The sequence below is a fragment of the Platalea leucorodia genome (genome assembly GCF_965183815.1).
Source record: "Platalea leucorodia genome assembly, chromosome: 7".
NCBI lineage: Eukaryota > Metazoa > Chordata > Aves > Pelecaniformes > Threskiornithidae > Platalea > Platalea leucorodia.
This window is the reverse complement of record NC_138829.1, coordinates 70,135,605-70,157,782: the sequence shown is the minus strand read 5'-3', so window position 1 is coordinate 70,157,782 and position 22,178 is coordinate 70,135,605. Positions and strand designations below refer to the sequence as shown.

General features: G+C 44.8%; 1 protein-coding gene across 2 annotated transcripts in view; it reads right to left on the bottom strand.

Annotated features, from left to right (window-relative positions):
* Positions 1 to 16,638, bottom strand: part of ANO1 (anoctamin 1) — an 80,814-nt gene extending 64,176 nt beyond the window's left edge. For both annotated transcript variants that reach the window (XM_082317245.1, XM_082317246.1), the window contains exon 1: positions 16,592 to 16,638. The gene's annotated coding sequence lies outside the window, so the exon portion shown is untranslated. The remainder of the gene's footprint in view (positions 1 to 16,591) is intronic.
* Between the last annotated feature and the right edge of the window lie 5,540 nt (positions 16,639 to 22,178).

The window sequence follows — 22,178 nt, the reverse complement described above, 5'->3', positions numbered from 1 at the left end:
GCGCTCTCAGTTGCAAGTATGCACGGGCTTTCTGCCACCAAAATGTCCCTACACGTTTCCATCATGTTATTTTCAAAACAGCTGCTGCCCACTGGCACTGCCGAAGTGTTTAATTACATGGAGTAAGCGTTGAAAGCCCGTTGCTGCTCCTGCCTGCACGCTGAGCCGTCAGCATGGCCACCAGGACAGGCAACCTCTTGCCCCAGGTGACAGGTCACAGATCACGGTGGTCACCTGCAAGGTGGGTCCTTCCCGGCACCTACACAACTTATTTACTGCCAGAGCCCATCCCTTGACCTCAGTGAAGCTTTGGTGCCTATCTTCCAGTGCAACATTTCTGAAGCCACCCAAAGAAGTAGCGTATGCCCTTTCCTTAAGAGGCAAAGGAATCAGCTCTCATTTTATTTTCAGGGTGCAATAGCTGCTGGTACCAAGGAAAACAGAGGTGGAAATACTTTTCTAAAGCCCTTTCCAAAACATTTGCACCTACATGCTGGATGATAGACCACGTCCACACGCTACACGATGCTGGGAGCAGACCAGGATTTTTGCATTTCAGAACCGGTCAGGAGTCAAACATTTTCCAGAGGAGGGGCAGCCCGTATTTCTTTTAATCAATTACCTGCCTACTGGAGCTGAGTTACAGCGAGTAGGAAAACACTAATAATAGGGCTTAGAAACCTTACAGTTCATAACTCTTATGGTCCACATTCATTACTTGAATGCATAAATCTGGTGAGACAGCACGCATCTTCCCCTCTTCCCTAACAAAGGGTTCCTGCATCCCATGCTGCAAACTCCCAGGCAGCAATTCCTGCTCACACAACAGTTTTAAAGAAAAGAAATAATATCAGAGTGCCTCCTCTGTTTATGATTACAGCTTTAATAACATTCCACCCCCCTTCTAATTTTTCTTTCAGGCTCCCTTTTTGGCCTGTTCTCAGTGACTGCCTCTCACAGACGTTTCCAAACTGTAACACATACTTTGGTGACTATCAATTTCACTTACGCCAGACAGATTTTTACTTGATGGTTGCCCCTTCCTAGAAAAATAAAAGCTAACATTCTACAAGTTATTCCCTCATAAAGCATTATAAAGAAAGTTTAAAGGATAAGCTTCTCTTCAGTGCTCTCAGAAAGGTTTAGTGTAGCAGCAGGCTTTAGGCATCCATCTACACACCCATCTGTTTACTTTTATCTAGACTTTTTGATTGGGTTTAAGTTTTACATGCATCGAGTAAGGAACGACAGGATCGTTGTTTTAAGCTGTACGATTATTGCGTAAATTAGGGTGGAAAGAAATAACACTACCAAGTCCAAGGAAAGGTGAAGGCTGCATGTAGCAGACTCACAAATGATTGATCGAGTGTTTAAGCAAGAGAATGGTGAGAATGGAGCAAAACCTCCTGATGAGCTAAAGATGGTATTGCTGTAAGATCCCTGCTTCTAAAACCACCGACAACAGAAAGCAGAACACTTTATTGATGCGAGGGCTCAGAAATGCTACAGTCATAACCCTCATGGTCCAAGCTCATAATTTTACTGTACAAATACAGTGAGGCAAGATGGATCTTTTCCTCCTTTTATTTTTTTTTTAACAAAGAGTTCCTTGATCCTATGCTGCATACTCCCACTGCTGTAAAACATCACTAAAATACACAAAACACAAAGTGAAATGCTTGTTCACGCAAACTTTGGCATACTCTCACTATAAGACACCAACCGATGCAAAGAGCTTATTGGATTTAAGAAGGGCTTTGACATGTGTTTTACAAAGACAGCCTTTCAAACAACACTTAACCAACCAACCTGGAGTTCGGCTGTTTCGAACCTGAAAGAAAATTCTTCGGGGGCAAATTATCCTCTCTCTGTTTGGGCTAAGACTTCTTGCCCCCTTCTTGGAGGCGGCTGTGGGACGTGCCTGGAGGCGGACTGTGGCTTGGGGGAGCTCCAGCCTACAGGAATGCGCCCGCTTCCCACAGCAAATTTCTGTGCCCTTCAAACTTGGTGAGTAAATATTCCAATGCCTCATCTATCGATCATGCCACAGATGTATAACAAATTAGTCTGTGTACGATGGGAAGCTAGAAAAGACAGAGCATCACCCGAATTTACCCGCTTTCAAGAGGTTTAAAAAAAATCCTCTTCCTCCCAGGTGGAGCCTCTCTGGACAGCCTTTATGTTCCCACGTTGGTCCCAAGAGGACTCTTACGTTTCTTCTGGTCCTGAACCCTCCATCCCAAATGAGCCAGCCCCAGAAGGCAGCGAGCCACTGCTGCTGCACAGCTGCCTAGCTCTGCCTCTGACTCACTGCTCCTTCCCCGCTCTGACCGTGGGAAGCGATGGGAGACGAGGGCACTCAGCACCTCTCGGGGTGCTCAGCCTCGGGATGTATTCGGTGCTGTGAGAGCGTAGCTGGATGCAGAGAGACAGCAACGCACCAGCTGCCTGCATCAAGCATGCTCAGGCACGGGTTAACAAACAAACCGTTTCTTTTTTGGAGACCCTGATGTTTAAATCTCTTTTTGGTCACAGGTACTGTTCAGATAATGTATGTTTTTAGACATCCAATCCACTGTTGAACAACCATACGGTTTGGGAGCCTGCTCAGTTGTGCCAGGGAAGGCTTGGGGCCTGCAGGCACCCGAGGGCTGTGACTGACCTCCACCACTCCGCTCTGTGCAGGAGCACTCGCCACTACTCTCAAGTGCCCCCCTGACCAAAGAACAACATGCATCCAGAAAGAAAAAGAAAGAAAAGAAAAAAAGGAAAAAACAGCTGTATTCTTCCACATGAACCTTGGGGACAGCTCGGGAGTATCATCTCTTTCCTGCAGACAGAGACCCGGTAGCCCCCGAGTTCCCGCCCGGCTCTGGGGGACGCATCGCATGGCGGAGGGCTGGGAGTGGGGGACACCTCTCCCACAGCCAAGGAACTGACACTCCGACAGCATCCAGCTGCTCTCTGCATCCATTGCTGCCTTCCCACATATAACCAGCTACTTACCCCAAATCCCCAAACTTAACAAATAGCCCGGGCACTATTTTTTTTGGTATGAAAAAGGGAAAGTATCCAGAGGAGAAAAAAAAAAAAAGAAAGAAAGAGAACAGACACAAAATTAAACAATCTACCTTAAAATAAACTCTGCAGTATTATCTGTCTCTTGTCAAAAGTTATTAGGGAATAAAAGTGACAGACTGTCTACTAAGATACATCCCATGTCCAAGTGACATACCTAAAACTTGTCAGAGATTTCCCTCTGTTGATGTGTCTGCTTATCCTTAGTGCCCACACGTGTTACATTACTGTATATTCTTGCACGGTGGAAGCACTTGATTTATTTGTTGAAGGGAAAGAACACTTTTTTCCCCACCTAATTTTAGTCTTATGATGCAACAGGTCTTTGTCTGTTCCTCACGTAAAACAGAAAAGTCCTCGACTAAAACCAGACACCACGTAATTATTTTTCCTTAAAAATAAAGTCAATAAAACTGGCAAATGTGAACAAAAATGGAACTGATCTATCAAATAACTGTAAACGGATTTTCCTTCACTGCACATTCTTCACATTAAGAAATTACTACTGGTCAATATTAAAACCAGACAAATTACGTGCTGCTCTGGTGAAAGAGAGGGTAAAACAACTCATGTGGACAAGTTACAGGAATGGACAACCGAGATATTGCCTCAGTCCAGACAGCAATTAGCTTTTGGGAACTTGATGCCTGCTCTCCAGCCTTGGCTGAATGTTGCAAGTAGGGCTTCTATGTAACATATCAAATCAAAACTGAAACACCAGACTTGGCCAACTTTGGGGGTTGTTTGAAAACTGGACTTCGACCACAGCTTTCATGTGGTTGTGGACTGGGTACATTCCCATGAAGTTTTAATTCTTATTCAAGCTGCAGAAGGGTAGCGCAAGGACACTAGGAGAGTTCAGGAGAAAAGTTCTGTTGTGGGGATAATGTGGAAAGGGTTTTCTATGTGGTGGCAACATACACTATAACCAAAAACATTCAAAGAGATTAAAGAAATATTTGCAGTTGAATATGTGTATTTTTTTTCTTAGAAGAAACTTTAAATGAAAATTAAACCAAGCAAATAAAGTGAGCTTCAGCTATTGAAATAGAAAGCGCATGGATAATGGGAAGGAGAAAAGAGCAAGAGATGTTTCGCACTGCAAGGTGCACCCCGGGGTTGCAATTGCACAAGAGTTTAAGTGAGTCTAAGTGAGTGCAAGTTGTGTGTCAGAAACCCATCTACACCATATCAGCCTGACAGACGGAGAGAGATCTTATCCGTTTAACCTTGCTAAGAGCAGGTTAAGCACAAAATTTCCTTTTGTTTCTTCATCTATTTGTTGTTGGGAACATTTGAAACTCTCTTTTCCATATTGTGAATATCTAGTTTTATTTTCATTTAACTTAATGCAACTGGAGCGATGTGAAGGTAACTTGACAACAGCAAAGCATTTCTTACCCAATGCTGTGACAAATCCATAGCCTGGGGTACCGGGACACCCTGCCTTCCTAGACTGTTCCTCAGAGTATCCCAACACCAACACAACATTGCTTCACAGGACTGTATCATCCAGTTTCAGAGTTGGTATTGAGTCAACCAGAAGAGAAAAGCGCCTTCAGATTACAAAGAAAAATCTCTGGCCTTCCCAAAGGTACTGCAGGAGGCAGTTCCTGGCTGAACCCTAAGAAACCCCACGGTCACGGAGGGTTTCAACTTTTAATATGGTTTAGATTAAAATCCTATCTGTGTCCACAACTTTGATGAAATTTTTGTCTTCTGTGTCAAGGCCGAAAGCAATGAACTAAAACAAAGAACTTGACACATACAGTCTCCGATATACAAACAACTGACTGTTTCCATAGAAAATCAGAGAACAGAGAAACTGAAGTAACTCTAAAAAAATGAATTCCTAATTTTGTAATAAAGGCCACATGGCCCACTCAAGTGAGCGCACAACTGGAGAGGCATAACTGATCAGTTTTACCCAAACACCACTACCGATTTCATCTGTGACTACATGCATTTTTTTTCACCTCTGGACACATCCCTGTGTCTCGGTCAATGGGAACTGCAGGGCTCACCTCCTTACTTAGCAGAGCATTTACAGAATTAATTATTGAGCACTTAATCAAATCAAACAGTGAATGAACTTACTCCAAAGTAGGAGTTCATGAAAAACACAAAGCAAAAACAACACTGCCATCCAAATTTTTGTGGTTGAATTTGAATCTCTTATCTGTACTCACTGGAACAATTTTGGTCTGGGTTGCACACAAACTTATTTTGTACACCAAAGTTGCATACGGTCCAACAAAACAGAAAATTAACAGAAATGCCATTTGGAAGTTAGATATTACAAACACCTTTTGTGAGATTTTATCACCATTACATCAGACTCCGGATTCTGCCCTAATTTGGTAATAAACTGATACTCTGAGCCCCATCTTACAAATACCACAAACCCAAACTCAACCTTGCTTCCACTGGCCATCATTATTAGCAAAAAGTCACTGAACAATAATGCTGGCATTGTAAGTTCATGCAAGGAATAGTACGTGCAAAGGTTTTGGACGTGAGCTGAAAACCCATTTAGTTAAGAATATTTTATTGTGGAAAAGGATGTGGAAACAGAAAATAAGTTAAAATGATAAAGAGACCTGAATAGAAAACCCGTGGTTATAAATGGAACAGTTGCTGTAAGCAGATAGTTCTGTACATCCACATCTGTTCCAGTTCAAAGCAGTTCATGTGAACCAGGGGAAGAAACTATTTTTTCCTTTAGCTTCACTGCTGCAAACCTATCTGCATTCAGGCCAGGGCAGAGAGTAGGAAGAGGGAGAAACCACCACGGGTGTACTGGCTCAACCCAAATTTCAATGAGATGGGGCTGCCACGGACACCTCTCCTTGCCTTTCCCCATTTCCCCCCCCCCCCCATTAAAACACATTTAGAAGAGAGTGGCAACATTTGCAAATACTTATGGCAATTAAAGTTGTTTGGTTTTGCTAAAACCAAGGCATCTGTAGCTTAACAAAAGTTCTGTTTTTGTTCCTCTAGTCACAGATAGTTTCTGTTTCACAACTGTCCCTTCTGGGGCCACTTTGATGATAACGTGGGAAAAGCAGGCAGAACAGCCAAACAGGGAAATAAATATATAAAAATAACAAGACTGCTCCAGGACTCATTCAGGTTCCAGAGGAGATCAAATTTCCTGCCTCTGGATGGCTGAAACACTTTCCCTACCCAGTTCAGTCTCTGTTTCTCTAATATCCTTTTTTCTCCCCCTTTCGAATCTTAAAAATGAAAGAGTGAAAACCAAAGCAGCTGCAAAAAGGGTGTGGTGCAAAGAAACAGAAAGAGCAAGGGTATCAAACTTGGGAAAGGGTAACAGCTGAAATTGGCTCCCCATTTTGGTCTGACAGCAAACCAAATACAAACCAAAACAGCAAATACCAAACTCCAGAGGAGGGACATTCCCCTCTAATAATCTGGTTATGAGAAATCATTATTTTCCTACTTTCATTATTAAATGACAGTACGTATACACCCTTCATGCAGTGCATGAGATTTAAATGCTTTTTTTTAATATTAAGTTGTTCACGTTGAGGTTGAAATACGTTTGCTATGGTCCCTGATTCTATTTGCCACCTGCAAAACGTGAAAGCTTCCCGCAACCGAGTCTGCAGACAGCTCCTGCTATTGATGGACAATGTGCTCGAGTCAGTCAATACCGAGTAATTGCTGGACTGAAATCAATCGCAGGCTCCCAGGAACTGCTTTGACTGGATTTTACTTTAAAGATTTAGTGCCGTGACTGGTGAGATGCTGAACTCCTCAACTACCATTAGACATGTGCTTCTCTTCCAAAATGAAGATGGACATCAACATCTCCGCTGAATTCCAGAGCAGAGTTCATGAGAAGCTACCTGAAACACAAAGATCTTCCACTTCAACTAAATAGTTCTTAAAACCTCGTCAATAGACGCACGAATAAAGGATCAGGACTGTATTTTGAAACATTGTTCATGTTTGGTGGAGAAAACACCATGCGGGGTGGGAAGCGTGCTGATTTCCCTTGAAAACACAGAGGCGTGGAAGCTGGTGAGACACACAGGAGGGTCCCGGGCTCAGTTGCCCACTTCCCACCAAAACAAGGGCTATTTGTATGCTTAAGTAAGTGCTTTGCTGGATGAGGGCCAGAGGGCACAGCAAATTGCAGGATACAGCCCCGATGAGCTATTTTGAGAAAATATATTGAAGAGAAAGAGAAAAGGGAAAGCTTTCATTAATTTATATTATCAAGACAACAAAGATCTTGTTTTGGAAACAAGAATCCGGCTCTTTTAACTGAAAGCTTGTTAGCAAGATGCTACAAGGAAAAAGTTTAAAAATTCGATTCATTCATGTGCCATTTAGAAACTATTAGCTTTAAAAGGCTTAGATTTTATTTATATGCCTCTGGTATGTAACAGAACGTTTAAAATCTAAACCAAAACCTGTTTCTGCTCTTCCATTGGTAATTAATATGCGGTCTTTGTTTTTTATTATCCCACTACTCAGTTATATTGTCAGATGGACTTAAATGATTAAGATTAAAAATACTGTATCGCAACACACACAAGACAAGTCATTACGGCAGTGTAAGAATGGTACTGGTGAGCACAATTTCTCTTGCAGTTGATGACCTGTCATTACTCATAGCCTGTTTGAGAGACCAGATTCATTCCCAAAAGAAAATGATCAGCTGCAATTTTAAAAAATAAGCTATTTCATTTAGGCCAGGTTTTACAGTCTGATGACACTCAGCAGTCCCCTGCAAAGTAAACAGCAGAGTGAATAAGCACAGCCTGGTAGTCTAAACTCCAGTTCTTAGCTAAGGAGCACCTAGAACAATTTTACCCCGTTTAATTTGGGGCAGATGGACGCCGCTCTGCTTCTTCCACTCTCACCTACACAAAGCACATGGTTGTATCCTGGACAAATATTATCTGCTCTCAGCTTAATCCATTTCAAGTGAACTGAAAGAACAATTCTTGTTTTCTGTTACCTGTCAAACCCATAAATTCAACATATCCATTCTTGCCATATAACAGAAGTTCTGCGACAGCAAACAAATGCGATGCAAAAGGAGTTGATGGGCTCTCCTGATGGCTCACTGAAGTTTATGAAGTCCTTTAAGATCAGTGGGTAAAGGAATACTTTGTACTTCTAAAGCATGTACAAAAGGGCTGGAACATGATTTCTGTGTTCAGCCTTTGCCTCTCAACCCGGCTTCCTACCACCTGAGCTAAAGGAGGATCTCCTGCATGTCCTCGAGTACAATTGTTCAGAAACAGCATCTGTTCCTATTCCGAGAGCCCAAACATCATCTTCCATCTCAGGGTACATGAAATAAAACATTTCTACAAGGTGACGGAATTTGAAATACAAATCCGTAGCATAGAAATAGTTGTTTCTGTTAACTGAAGTATGTCCTCGCAACATCCCTTAGGCTGTTCTCTCGTGCCTTTTAGCTGGTCTCAGCTATCTGCCAAATGGATTATTGACAGCAATTGTAAAGACGAAATAACATTTCAGATCTACGTCCCGGTCGATACCAACACTAAACCCTAGAAGACTGTTCACAGACAAATTGATAGAGCCTGCAAACACAGTCCTACTAGTTCAGTGCTGATACCCGCATCCCCAGAAACCTGTGACAACAACATATTCTGGACTAAATACTGTCCCTGTCTACTTACAGAAGACCTTCATTTAACTCCAAGGAACTGCAAACATGGATCTGGGGGGAAGGTTATTCAGTTTTGAAGCTTTGATTCCTTTTAATTAATTCAACATTTAGAAGCACAGAAATCTTTTGCAATACCCTACACAGCAGTTCTCAGAGAAGCAGTTGCTTTCACCAGGCAACCCAACAGCAAGAATAGCTGAGGATGAAGCTAAACAAGCATGGTTACTAATGAGAAGAGAAAGAAGGGAAGGAAGCAAAGCTACCCGTAAGCAGCAAAACAGACATAGTGCACATGAAAATGTGAAAAATGTATGTATTGACAAGATCAGAAAAGATATATGGATAGAGTGGTTGGGGCGGGGAGGGGGGAATCTTATGTTGTCTTCCACTACATATGAGGTCATACGATATATCGTAATATACTGCACAACTACCATCGTACAGACCAGCCTTAAATTTTAGTAGGCAATCCCCACAGAAAGGAGACCATTTCCTAAAAATCCCAATAACATTAATTTATTTTCAGATCTATTTGATGCAAGTTTAGGATTAGTTTGGGGCACACTATCCGCAGCATGATGAATCGACTATATGCCCTAGGAGACTGAATTTGTTAAAGTATGTTGCTTGAGCTGATTAAATGAAAGTAACTGTTGCTTTGGCTGTTGGTGTGATCAACCTTAGGGGTAGCGCGAGAGGAATAATTAACTGGAATCTCACTTGGGTTTTATTATTTTAGTGACAAACTAACCTTTAAAATCCACTCTTTTTTAATTTTTTTTTTGGTAACTCTTTGCACAGAGCTGCAAGGTTATACCACCTTGGAAGAAGAGACAGAAAGCAGCAGCAGGCAGCCTTTCACCTCCACGCTGCCTATTTCACGTGCGAGACCCCTGAGGCACAGCCCCAGAGCCAGCCCCTTCCCTCCACAAGTGCTGGGCTGCAACTCCGACACCTGGCTAAAAACCTGGAAAAAGCCTGGCTCCACACCCTTGCTTTCTGACTCAGGCTCATTTCTGTTTATACTCTTGTGAGCTGAAGAATAATGATGACTAGTAGCTATATAGATAAATAAAGTATATTAAGTCACAGGAAGTAAAAAGGGAAAACCATTAGTTTATTTTTAGAAACCTGTTCTTGCCATTCATCAGAAAAAGAACATTCAAAAGTATGCAGCGAGATACAAGCATCTGGATGAGGTTTGCTGACCACATACCAACATTCAGACTACACACAGAGAACCATTTTCCTTCTTTAGACCAGTCTCAGCCTGCGTGCCAGGAACACAGGATACAGACAATAATGTAGTAGTTTCCACTAGCGAGCCTCGGGAAAGGGTGCTCTCACCACACATCCTACAGCTGCCTCGACATGGTCTGCTTAGTCTTACCCTCTCAGTGGTCCTACAGCTGATACCTCCCCTTTAGACACATCGTGGCACCAGCCAGTACGTCCCAAACTGTTAGACACACACCTTCCATCAACACCGTCCATACCAGGTTAAACACAAGAGAAAAGGTCTCAAGGTCTAGATCAGCTTCTCCATATAAATAGACCATACCAATGCTAACCACAAAGAAAGAGGTGATTTAATGTGACCTGGATGCTCAGCTCCCAAAAACAGAGCAGCCAATGCAGTACGCCCACACATCCCTTCTTTTTCCTCTTGCTGGGTTGCCAAAATAACACGCATCCATCAGTAGAAAACCTTTTCAGGACAATAGTGCCGCAACACACTGTGATGAATTTAATGGTATTTGCATAAAAGCTTCCATCTTTTGCAGTCTGCAGTAGATTTCTTCTGGGCAATCATACCACAAGCATAAAGTCATACCGTATTTTGAATCTTTGCCTGCCAAAATCTGGGAAGAATTGCAAAGCACGTTCATTGACATATCTTGCGGTACGTCGTCAGCCAAGATGCTATAGTACAAATGATCAGACATAAATACAGAATAGGTTTTTCTGTGACTGTTAACACTGTGCTGGACACGTTTCTGCCACTTTCCTTACTTCAAAGCAGTAAAAAACTAAAACTTTGAGTGATGCTTAGCCCTGAAACTTCCACCTTGGCTCCCGGTCCTCTTCTTAAGAGCAATTATAAAACTCCCACAATATCATGTTAAAAAGAAGAGTTTTAAAATGTGTTCAGAGGACTCTGCATCCATTACTTTTACCTCTATGATCTCGCTGAAGTCAGGATCTGCTCACTTTTCCTACTCACTTTTTAAAAACGTGTCCTGAATCTGCACTGGAAATGTAATTTAGTTGCCAACCTCTTCCCTTTTTTACTAACCGAGTGCTGTGAAATGTGTTTCTCTCTCCCTGGACAAAATTCTTCTTAGTGAACCTTACTTATCAACCCACAGGTCCCTATTGCATATTCCAAGTTTGTTCTGCAAGCAGGACATCAGCTGACGTCAATGAAGATGTACAAGAGGCAACAAATATTTGCAGTGTGTTTAGAAAACAGTTTTTTTCTCATTTTAGTACATATTCATCAAGTTTCTCCCTACACAGGATACAAATAGAGGGAGAGGTAACACAGCAGGATTGGGAGCCAGGAGTACATAACTTGTAATCACTGATGTCATGATATAAGTTAAATAATTTATGAGATATAAAAAGAGCAGTTAATGCCTGCAAACCACTTAGCCTTTTCATAATAGGTTTCAGATTTTAAATCTCCCTTGGAGCACTGACGGTCGCGTGCAAAAAGTCATAGGTGTTTGTGTCAGTTTAAAAAAAACAACAAGGTTCTGTTTTTCAGAGCTGCAGCCTGAAAGGACATTTCAGTGATTATATATATTATTAATACAGCACTCATAGGAATGAGAATGTACATCCAGGTCCTAGCACAGACATAGAGCTGCCAAGAATAAATCAGATATGCAGATAAGGTAAGCAGGCAGAGATACTAAAGAGGAATGGCATTGGAGCTAGCGTTACTACTATCTTTTTATCAGTTCAAATCTGGAAATAGTTTCCGTAATGGCTGGAAGGACAGACTGCCAGTAGAAGGTTCAAAGATGTGAACTGTGGGAGTCTGAAGAAGAAAGAAAACACTGGCATGTGGGCCAGCCGCAGAGGAGAGGCAACGCTGCTCTGGGGACAAGACACTGGAAACAACAAAGCAAGCTGAAACGGCAGAGCACGCGGTGCGGCACAAAGAAACAGAACGAACGAGAAGCGAGGATGTACGCAGGGACACGGGTCAGCTGTCTGCAGATAAAGGCTAAAGGATACAGGGAGGTTAGGGGGCAGGGAGAAGGGCTGGCCCTCCCACCAGGATGTAGTACTACTTTCAGAAATAGAGGGATGAGGGATACAAATCAAAGGCTAAACCAAATAAATAAAAATCTATTTCCCTTGAGGGCCTGTGGGCTAGCCTATGAAGCAGCGGCGGTGACTAATGCAACCCAGCACGAGGAGCTTTGCTTCCTGCGCGTTCAGAGCCTCCCAAGCAAGGCGGCCATTGCGGTTGTTTCTAAAAGGCCTATATTTACCATAAATTGCCTTGCAGCAACAATGGAGACACCACTATCTTTTTGCTCTTCAAAGTACCGGAAAAAAGTTGTGCACCGTTACTCACATCACTCCGTTACATTACTTAGATCTAACAGCTGGCACAAGATGACTTAGCACCACTGAAAACAACACCGTGCTAGGGTCCCAGCAAGGCACGTAGGTTGCCAACTCCTGAAAATTTGTCATTTGTAAAACACCTCTTGGAGTTTGTACCTACAACAGAACTGCAAGTCCTGCCATAATCTCAAGTTTGGCAGCAAACTTGGGTGAGGTCGGGAAGGTGAGCATTCCCATACCGGCACACATTGTCCCAAGATAAACCACTTTTGTAGTCTCTGAAAGTAAGCAGAACTATTTCATCCCACTATTACTAACTTGGCTTGTATAATAAAATATGAGGATGTGCACGTAAGTACTTTTTCAGAATCCCTGAAAATGCTTGCAAGAAATAAAAGAAGTGGCCTCTGTTCATGGAGCTCACCAGTCTAACAGTTTACCTAGACAGTGACCCAACAACTCTATATGAAATGAATGTTTGATAGCTTAAGTACTTCAAACTCCCCATCATCACGCCGAAGGACAATGCCAAGGACTTCGGACAGGCCCTCCTCTGAAGCCTGCCCAGTGCTTTTGGCTTGCACAGATCTCATCTCTGTGCTGACCGCCCTCTGCAGCAAATGAAGATATAGCAGAGGATTCAGCCTTTTGACGGTACAGTGCAAGGATTTACAAGTACCTTGATAATACAGAGCAGGATACTGAGCTCTGTGCAGAGGCTAACGGGGTCTCTTTCCCGAGAAGTCACAAACCTTGCTGTACAGTGTGATACAGCCATACATTGAGCACTATGGTCTCCGTGAGAACAGCTTCTCCCTCCTTTGCCTCCTGGAGAAGGCTCTGGTCGGGAGGGCGGCTTGCTGAGGACCCAGCTGCGTAAGATGCCAAGCCTGCCCCAGCGAGTGCTAAGTATCCCCGCTAAAACGGGGGGGGAGATGAGCAAGCATAGCATTCATCAGCCTTTCACACAGTGAAGTCCTGAAGTTTGTCATGCCTGTTACAGTCCCTTCCTTTCTTCCTTTTCCCCAAAGTGATCCTAATTTAAAGCGAGCCTTATTTTCCAACCACAGCACGTCCCCAAGCATTTCCTTTTCTCAAAATCACCAGAATCCAAAGGGTGTAATTAAAGTCAAAAGGGATATTTTTCCCTTCCTGATGCCAATAAATGCTGCTACTTCCCAGGGTTACGCTCCTGCCTTCTGTTCTGGCATGCTACTTTTGCCCCATATTTCATGTCATATCCATACAACCGCAGCGTGTAGCCCTAGAGCTACACGTACCTCACCAGCGCATCCACCATCTCGGACACCGCAATGCCCTGTTTCCCACCGCCTCGATGCTCTGTACGAGCTCTCAGGGACGGACAAACTGCCCTGCTTGCTGTCAGTCTCGGACAGGAGAAGGCACGCTTCCCGCAGCTATTTGGTGGACCGAGGCACAAGGCTGCAGTCCAGCACAAAGTCAGAGCTGCGGCTTCGGCTGCGTATGTGCTCATCCACAGAAATTAATAAGTTATTACTACAAATTAAAATATTAAGTTAATGATGTGCATGACTGCAAGTTACAGAGCTGGAAAAGAAGTCCTAATTAAATCAATACAGTTATTAGTCCCTTGTCATCTCTGATTAATTATTAGCTTAATATGCTTCATCATTTTCACTGTTAATGGAAATAGCTGCAGTGCTACCATGGGAAGCAGGGTAATACATACGAGAAACCTACGGAGCCGTGCTGGAATTCCCAGCTCCGGATTGAACAACGTCTTCCAGAGAAAGAGGGGAAAACATTTCATTTTCTGGGGTGATAGTCTGACGACATTTAAGTCGGTTACCAAAAACTCTCATGGTTTTCAAAGGGCTCAGATGTTCACTCAGGGAATTTTTGATTGCTGAAATCTAGGGGGTAAAGACTTGGCTCCTAGTCCTGTGCTTAGTCCTGAGCACTCGTCCCAGCGCCTCTAAGTCTTTCTCTGAAAGGACAGGGTATCACCGCGGTCCTTTCAGAAGCCAACATGCCAGCACCTTTCCCCAGAGCCCACCCCGGTTCTGACCCTCTCCCCGTCTTCATCAGATGGACTCGTCACCCCAGAACACACAGAAGGAATCGGCATAAAAAAAGCTGGCAGCCATCAGCTGCGACGTCTGGGTCCTTAGGGCACAGATGTAGCTGAGGACACCTGTCCTTTCATGCCACCGAAAGAGCCAAAAATAATGTACTGAGGTCACTTTTTTTCCTTGCTAGCAAAAAGGAAAATAGTACTTTGGATGTAGGTAACTGCTAGCATTTACCCAGAGCTAAGGGGAATACAGACTCCCCTTCATTTTCCGGTCTTCTAGCATCCTCTCACTGACCCCAACCTTCCCCTGACTCCTTGTAACAAGCAACTTCCTCAGCTGTCTGCAGGAGGGGTTTTTGAGTATAAAGACCATATAAAAACATCAAGGATGGGTCTCCACATCTCTCTCCAGCAATAATGCAAAAATTACCACAGAACTGGATAGGATTTGTACTGCAATATGTGGATCTGCTATGAAATTAGACAGGAGTTTCATCTTATAAATAGCTTTTACAAACAGGCTCTTTTGGATAGGTTATCAATAGAAATGCAAACACGCGCTTCCGAGAACAAAACTGCTCCTTGAACTCATTAATGAAGCTGGTACACAGCGTTCATGCTGCTAATGGGTGATTCAGTAAATTAAATCGAGAATGTCACTGTAAAATATTATGTAAAGTTTCTCAAAGATAAAGAGCCACTCAAACAGTTTCTCAGGACTCTCAGCCTATCGCCGTGATTACCTGATGATAAATTACCTGATGATAAATTGCCACCTGCCCCATGGCAGAGCTTTCTAGTGCCATTTTAGCGTTTAGTCGATCTCTCTGTTCAAGGCTTCAGCTTCCCATGCTTTACTTGCTTTCCATTTCAGTTTTGAAAAGTTCGAGCTCCTTCTTATTTTAATAAATAAGTTAACGTGGGATGATCAGTGGCATACAGAAACCCTGTCCCCCGGTATTTAGATAGAAAGCCCAGCTGTTCCGTGTCAGACATTAAAGAAATAGTTTTCTTTTCATTCTGAGCGCTCTAGCTAGCCTACGGTTTGATGAGTGCACAGCATTTCTTTTAGAAATGGGCTGAACTCCAGTGAAATATTTGGCCATTTAATGAGTAGACTCTAGGATAACGGTTTTCGTGGGAATCCAAAAAGAAGGAGTAAAGAAAAGGGCTCCCCGTGCTATTCTTAGCTGCAAACAGTTAGATTTGGAATTTTGATTGTAAAGCATGGAATTTCTAAATGGTGCCATTCTAAATTTACTTCATTTGTATACAATTCAGCTGGATAATCAAGTGTGTTCCAGTATGTTCCTGGTTAGCATCTCAGCTCTAGTTTTATTGTCTCTAAACTGGTAGAAAAATGCGTTCAGTAAATAGCGCTTGTAAAATTTGTGTTCCAATGTGTGTGCGTGAAGGTTTTGTACACACAGTGTGCGTGCGTGAAGCCTTGATATAAACGCATATGGGGGTGACCATGCACGCACGCAGACACTGAGCTGTGATTTATTTCTAGAGGGAAGCCAAGGAAATTCCCACCCCCTACCATTTAAACGATCTGCTCTTTGGCTCTAAGCATTCTGTAACTTCTCAGCCAAGGAATGTATTATCCCCTTCCAATATATATAATTTATTTTGCTGCACACATTAGTTAATGATACAGAGATACATGATTTAGCCAGTTCTGTAAAAACATTACTGACAACCTGAGACAGACCCATTTCATTCTGTAAGACCTTTTTTTTTTTTTCTTCACTCGTCTTCCGCAGCACAGTGTGAATTAACAGCAATCATCAACTCAAGGATTTATTCCATATACTTTTACTCCGGCAATTTTTCATAATTAGATTGGCTTCCCGGGATTCGACAAGCTTTTAATTACTATATTAATGTAGGTAAAGAGGACTTTACACTATTTTACGTTTTCGGGGGGGGGGGGGGGGGGAAGAGGGGAGACGGCTATTTTATTTCACTGGTACTTTGCTGAGATTATTTCTGGATTTTTAAAAATAGTCGATGAAATGCTAATAATAAATCCCTTATCGGGGCACCCGGGGGGGGGGGGGGGGGAGCGGACGCGAGGAGCCGCCCGCAGAGCCCGTTTCCCAGCCGGGGAAGGAGCGCACCCCCGGCCGCCACCCCACCCCACCCCATCGCACCCCATCCCCATCCCCGCACCTTCCCCGCCGCCGAAGACTTACGTGGTCCCCAGGGCGCTGCGGCCGGCAGCCTGCGCAGGTGGATCTCATCCTTATCCATCTCCTACCCGAGCCCCGCAGCCCAGCTGCCACTTGGTACCAAACTCAACTTGCCAGGATCCCTCCTCCTCTTCCTCCTCCTCCTCCCTTCCCCCCCCCCCCCTCTCTTTTTTCGGGGAGGGCGCGTTCATCCAGCGAGCGGCACCGCGCAGCTCCCCGCCGCCCCCCGGCCAGACTTTAAATAAGGGCGCCGGGCGGGCGGCCCGGCCCGCCGGGAGCGCGGCCCTCCGCGGGGCGCCGGCCCTCCGAGGAACGCCTCCGCCGCCGCTCCCTCCCCGCCCGCCCGCGCCCCGCCGCCCCCGCGCAACGCTGCGCGCAGCTCCGCGCCTACCTGCGGCGGCGGCGGCGGGGCTGCCCTGACCTTGGGCGCGGAGCGGCGGGCGCCGGAGCGACGGCGGCAGCTGGCGGGGGCGGGCAGCGCGGCCGCGAAAGGTCAGCGCGCCCTGCGCGCCCGCGGAGCGGCCCGGGGGGGACGGGACGGGACGGGGCACCGCCGGCGAGCTCCGCTGGAGCTTGGCCCCCTGCGGTCCCTGAAATTAAGGCGGTTTAAGCGTTTCCCCGCTCCATCTCCTGTTTGTTTTGGTTTGGTTTTTTTACTGTTAAAAGCTCCCGCACCTTTCAGTTTAACAAAAATAAAAGAAGAAAAAAAAAAAAAAAAAAAAAAAAAAAAAAGCACGTCTTGGTCCCGCTACCGAAGCGAAGCCGTCGTTTGTGGCTGCCGGTGATAACTCCCCCCTCATGCCAGGCAGGGGCTGGACCCCCCCAGCCCAGCTCGCCCCGACTGCCCCCTGCCCCACCCGGACGCACCTGCCTCCATCCCCGCCGGAGCAGCCGGGGCCCCCTGCCCCGGGCAGCCGGTGCTTTCCCCTCCCCGGGCCTGGGCCACGGGGGGTGCTGGGAGTATCACGGTACACACCAGCAAACGCGGACCCTCGCAGAATACCACCAGGTTACCTTCTTACTACTTTTTTTTTTTTTTTTTTTTTTTTTTTTTTTTTAAGAAATGTGAGGTGTAAAATAGCTGCCACCCACTTTTTACACCTCCAGCTGGATGGCCACAGTTTTTTGCATAGGATTTTGAACAGGATTCCATGCTTATCCATCTCCAAGGACTTAAACCCCTCTTCAGTGCCCTGCAAGGATGCCCTGGTCTCCTCCAAACCTGCTGCCTGATCCCGTGCTGTGCTGCGGAAACCCACTTTGGCAAAACTGACACAGATTTATCTGCACCATTCCCTGACTGCTTTCTCTTTTTTTAATCCGAGACAAGCACTTAACCCTCAAAAATGCATTCAAAGACAGAAGTACGCAAGGGCTCTGCCAGAAGGAAACAGGCTCAGCAGGCTTCCCGACTTCTGGCGGGCAGCCCCCAAGTACCCCGCCATCGCTGCGCCCAGGCCCTTCCCGGTCCCCTGGCACCCCCAAAAGGGACATCGTCGAGTGGCAGCTTGCTGGTGGTACTCACCCCCCAGCTACAAGGAAGGTGAGCTGAGCCACAGCCAGTCGGCCTGCAGGGCTGAGCGACCTCCTCTCCCCTTGCTCAGAAAACGGGGTGCCCAGCACCACTGCGGGGTAGCAGGGGGCACACGGCTCCCCGCCGCATGACAGCGAGCAGACACTGCTCCCGCTTAGATCACGGTCCTAATTCCACTCTCAACTCTCCTTTGTTACCAAAAAGATAGCAGGTTACAGCTCAGATACCTCTGCGGGACTGGTTTTTTTTTAAATTGTAACAGCATCTTTCCTGGTTTGGTTGGAGACTTGACGCAAGGGATAGAAAACGCATTGAGATAAATATATAAACAAAGGAATTTACACATATAGACTTTTCTTTCATGGAATATAAACCCTAGAGGCTTTGAAACTGAGTCCGGATGCTTTTAGGCTACATTTTGTATCTTTTTACTCCTTTTTAACTTCTGTGCTTTTTTGAGACAGTATGGATTTTGACTATTTTTAAAGTATTACTTAGTTTATTATTAGCAGAAGAGCAGGCAAGTAGATTGTGTTGAACTGAAGCCTCACTTACTGGCTTGCTTAACCAGGGATCAAAGGCACTTGGGAGCATGCTCTTTTTCCTTTGCCTAAAATGAATTTATTTTGGATGGAGATTTGCAACAGAACCAAATGTGGGCACAAGACCAACACATATATTTGTTTTACGAATGTGAAACTCAAAGAAATCTGGAAATAATGCTGGATTCCAGTATCCTATCTCGTAATGACCACAAGCTCCGTGAGCAACTGCTGACTCCAGCTGGGGTAGGAACCCAGCCCGGACGTACGCACGCACAGGGCAGGCGCAGCACGCGCCTTCATCATCAAAGGAATGGTGAGGCTACCTTTTCTGCAGGTAGCTGTCTACTGAAAGCCCAGCCAGAGGCAAGCCAGCTGATCGATGACATCATTTTGTAATAAGCTTTAGGAAGTTTTAGTCTGACAAGCAGGATTTCAAAAATTAAGCTTGTATTCCAGCCCTGCACATGGAAAAAGATAAAAATAAAGCTAACATTACTGCCTCATTCCAGGAGTTTAAGTGTTAATGGGCAATCATTTATTTTTAAAGTGTCCTGAAAATTAAAATACATTGATTGCCTAGTATTATTTTAGAAGGTCCTGGGCTGACATGGCCCAGATTTGAGTGGAAATGGAAAAATCTCGGTGTTCTGTGAAAGCTGCGCTCCACCCAGTAGTACTGAGAGGCAGGACAAGTTTCCTTCCCACTCCCCTAGATGAGCTCGAGCAGATCCCTTAGCTGCTTTGGAGAAGCCCATTGTTGGAAATAGCTATAAAGGTAACGGGAAAATCATGCATCTGGCCAGAGGCTGCCTGACCTCCATCACTCTGTACTGCTTCCGCACGCTATTTCATTTACCTGTCAGTATTCCCTGGGCTCCTCCCTGTGCATCCATACGGACTTTGTAATTAGACTAACAGCAAAGGCTGGACCACTCTTGCACCTGAAGTGACAGAACCGAGCAGTGGGACTGCTCAGAGTCCGACCGCGCACGAGAGCAGAGGAAATATGATTTGTCTTTTCAAGAGCCCCATGAGCTAAAATAGGCCGTTGAGCTGATAGGAAGCAGAGACTGCAGCTACAGTTTTCTTCCTTAGCGTGTGATAAAGCCAGGGTGCCATCTCAACACATACTTGTGAGAAGAATGGTAAAGGGACGGAGAATCTACTGTCTACGCAATAAAACAAAAATGCTTTCTTAACAATTAAGAAGGAGACAGTGCTGCTTGGCATCCACACCTATAGTAAGTACACTTGCTGGAAATATTTATAGTCTGCTCCTGCAAAATGTACTGTGTACCCTTATAACAATAATAATGCAGTTCTCAGCTCCTGCGATTTGGAGCCGAGCAGAGGCTCCGGGTGTTGGGGGTGCTCACGCTCTGGGAAAATGCCTGCGCGTGACACCGGCCCCACCGTCCCAAATGCCAAAACAAAGCAACCAGCCCACCAACCACCTCTCTGCCTCGCAGTTGCCTCTGAACTATTTTTATGAAGTCTTTTACACTTTTGAGGGGCACGCAGTGACGTCAGGGATACACTCCAGCTCTCCTTTCGGCTGGGGCATCCGGAGATAAGAGCCCATATCCCTGGCAGCCACCCGAAACGGCATGAACACAATCACATGATGGTGAAACAAACCCTGGCCGTGGCTGTGACAGCAGCGTACCCCCTGCCTCCTCGCCTTTGGCATGACGCTCAACACACTCCCTGGCTGTCGCTGATGCACAGGCAAAAAAAAGTTGATGGATCTGTTGTGTACGAGATAGAGAATCAGGTTCCAGAGAGCCCTAAAATCACAGGCAATGCGGGAAAGAACCAGGGAATGAAAAGTCACGCTATAAAAACTAAGGCATACCCAGAGAAATTAGCAGGTGGCAAGATTAAGATAAACAGCAAGAGATTTTTTTCCCACATAATATACTGAAACCATAAGATTATTATGCCAATTACTATATAATAGTAAATATAACAAAACCATGGATACAGAGCATCACTACATTTTCAGGCGATACAAGTGAAGTCAGAAGCACAGCTTTTTTTGAAAAAGGATGAGAAACATTTATGAAAAATAGGTCCAGCAGCGCCTACTGTGCAAAGTAGTCTGGCTATAACTTTCAGCTCAGTAAGCTCTTAAGCCTCTGGTTGTTGGAAAGGCATTTGTGCGGAAGGATGTTCTGTTTCTTATCTCCTTTCCTTGCTACTTACCACTGACAGACACTGGGTCCTGGGCTAGCTGGACCTCCGAGCATGGCAAGTCCTTCGGCTGTGTAACACTTAGCATTTCTATAGAGCTCATGTCCCTAAAGCACAGAATATTTTATTTGTTATGAACTCATTTAGGTCAAGGGTAGTTCTGTGTTGGAATTATTAAGCAGATGCTGCTAAAAACATTATTTCATCAATGCCCCAATCTTGCAAGTGCCTCTGTGCATGCTTATATTAATTACTTGTGTGAGCAGTGTCTGCTTTTTTTTTGTGATTTAACATTTTGCCAAAGCTGAGTGAGAAAAATGTGACTGTTTGTAAATAGTAATGTCTAGTACGCCAAATATATGCTCAAAGCTGAAGGTAGTTTAAGGACTGAATCAAACAACGTCTATAGTGAAAAACATCCACTACTTTGCAGGTCTTTGCCCGTGCCAATGGCAGAAGCAGGTTGGGAGTCACCACACATTCCCTAAATTAAGAATAAATATTTAGGATGACTGACTTTCACAAGTTTAGACAATGTAAGAGAAGTGAAAAATGAAGTTCTGCATAACAGTAGAGAAAAATTAGAAGACAAAACCCCCTGCTTCTGCGTATGTGAAGACTACTCCCTTTCTCACGTCCCCACCAAATGCTCTCACTAGTTACTATTAGCCACTATGGATATAAGCAGGGTTTTCCCATTAATGCTGCTGAAGTTTCCAAGTGTCATTTTACAGAAGTTAGAGGAACCTCCCACTTCTTCCCCCTGCAATTTACAGTTGGAAGTAACACCACCCAAAAGCCCAGCCAGGACTTTGAAATTAAATTAGAAGATGCTGTAAACTGTGTTCACAGGAACAGCAAGAGAGCAGATTTGACTCAGACCATGTGAGTCAGAGTCGGTCTCCGATTCTCCCCTTGCTGCTGATGGAAGGAAATTATGACGGCCGTGGCTAGCCCAGCTGCGCTGGCTGAGGGGTGGGGGAGCAAAACTGAGCCCACTCCAGGTTGTTTTTGTTTTAACCTTCTGTCTTTGGATCCAGTCCCCCTCTCTATCCCAGAGCAGATTCAGCTGGACCCAAGATACTGCTGATCTGAGTGTCCCGACTCATTTTCAGGAGATTGACATCATCAGTTTCAAGCTTCTGTAGGAATCTGGTGCTGTGCCTAAAGTTATCCTTGTATTTAGAAAAGTTTATCCTAATCTCAGTCCCTTCTTGCTGTAGGACAAGTCTATCGGTCCACGGCCATTTCCATTAGACATGAAAGCACATGTTCCCTTCTCTTTGATCCATGTGGCTCACAGTTAGCAGCAACTATT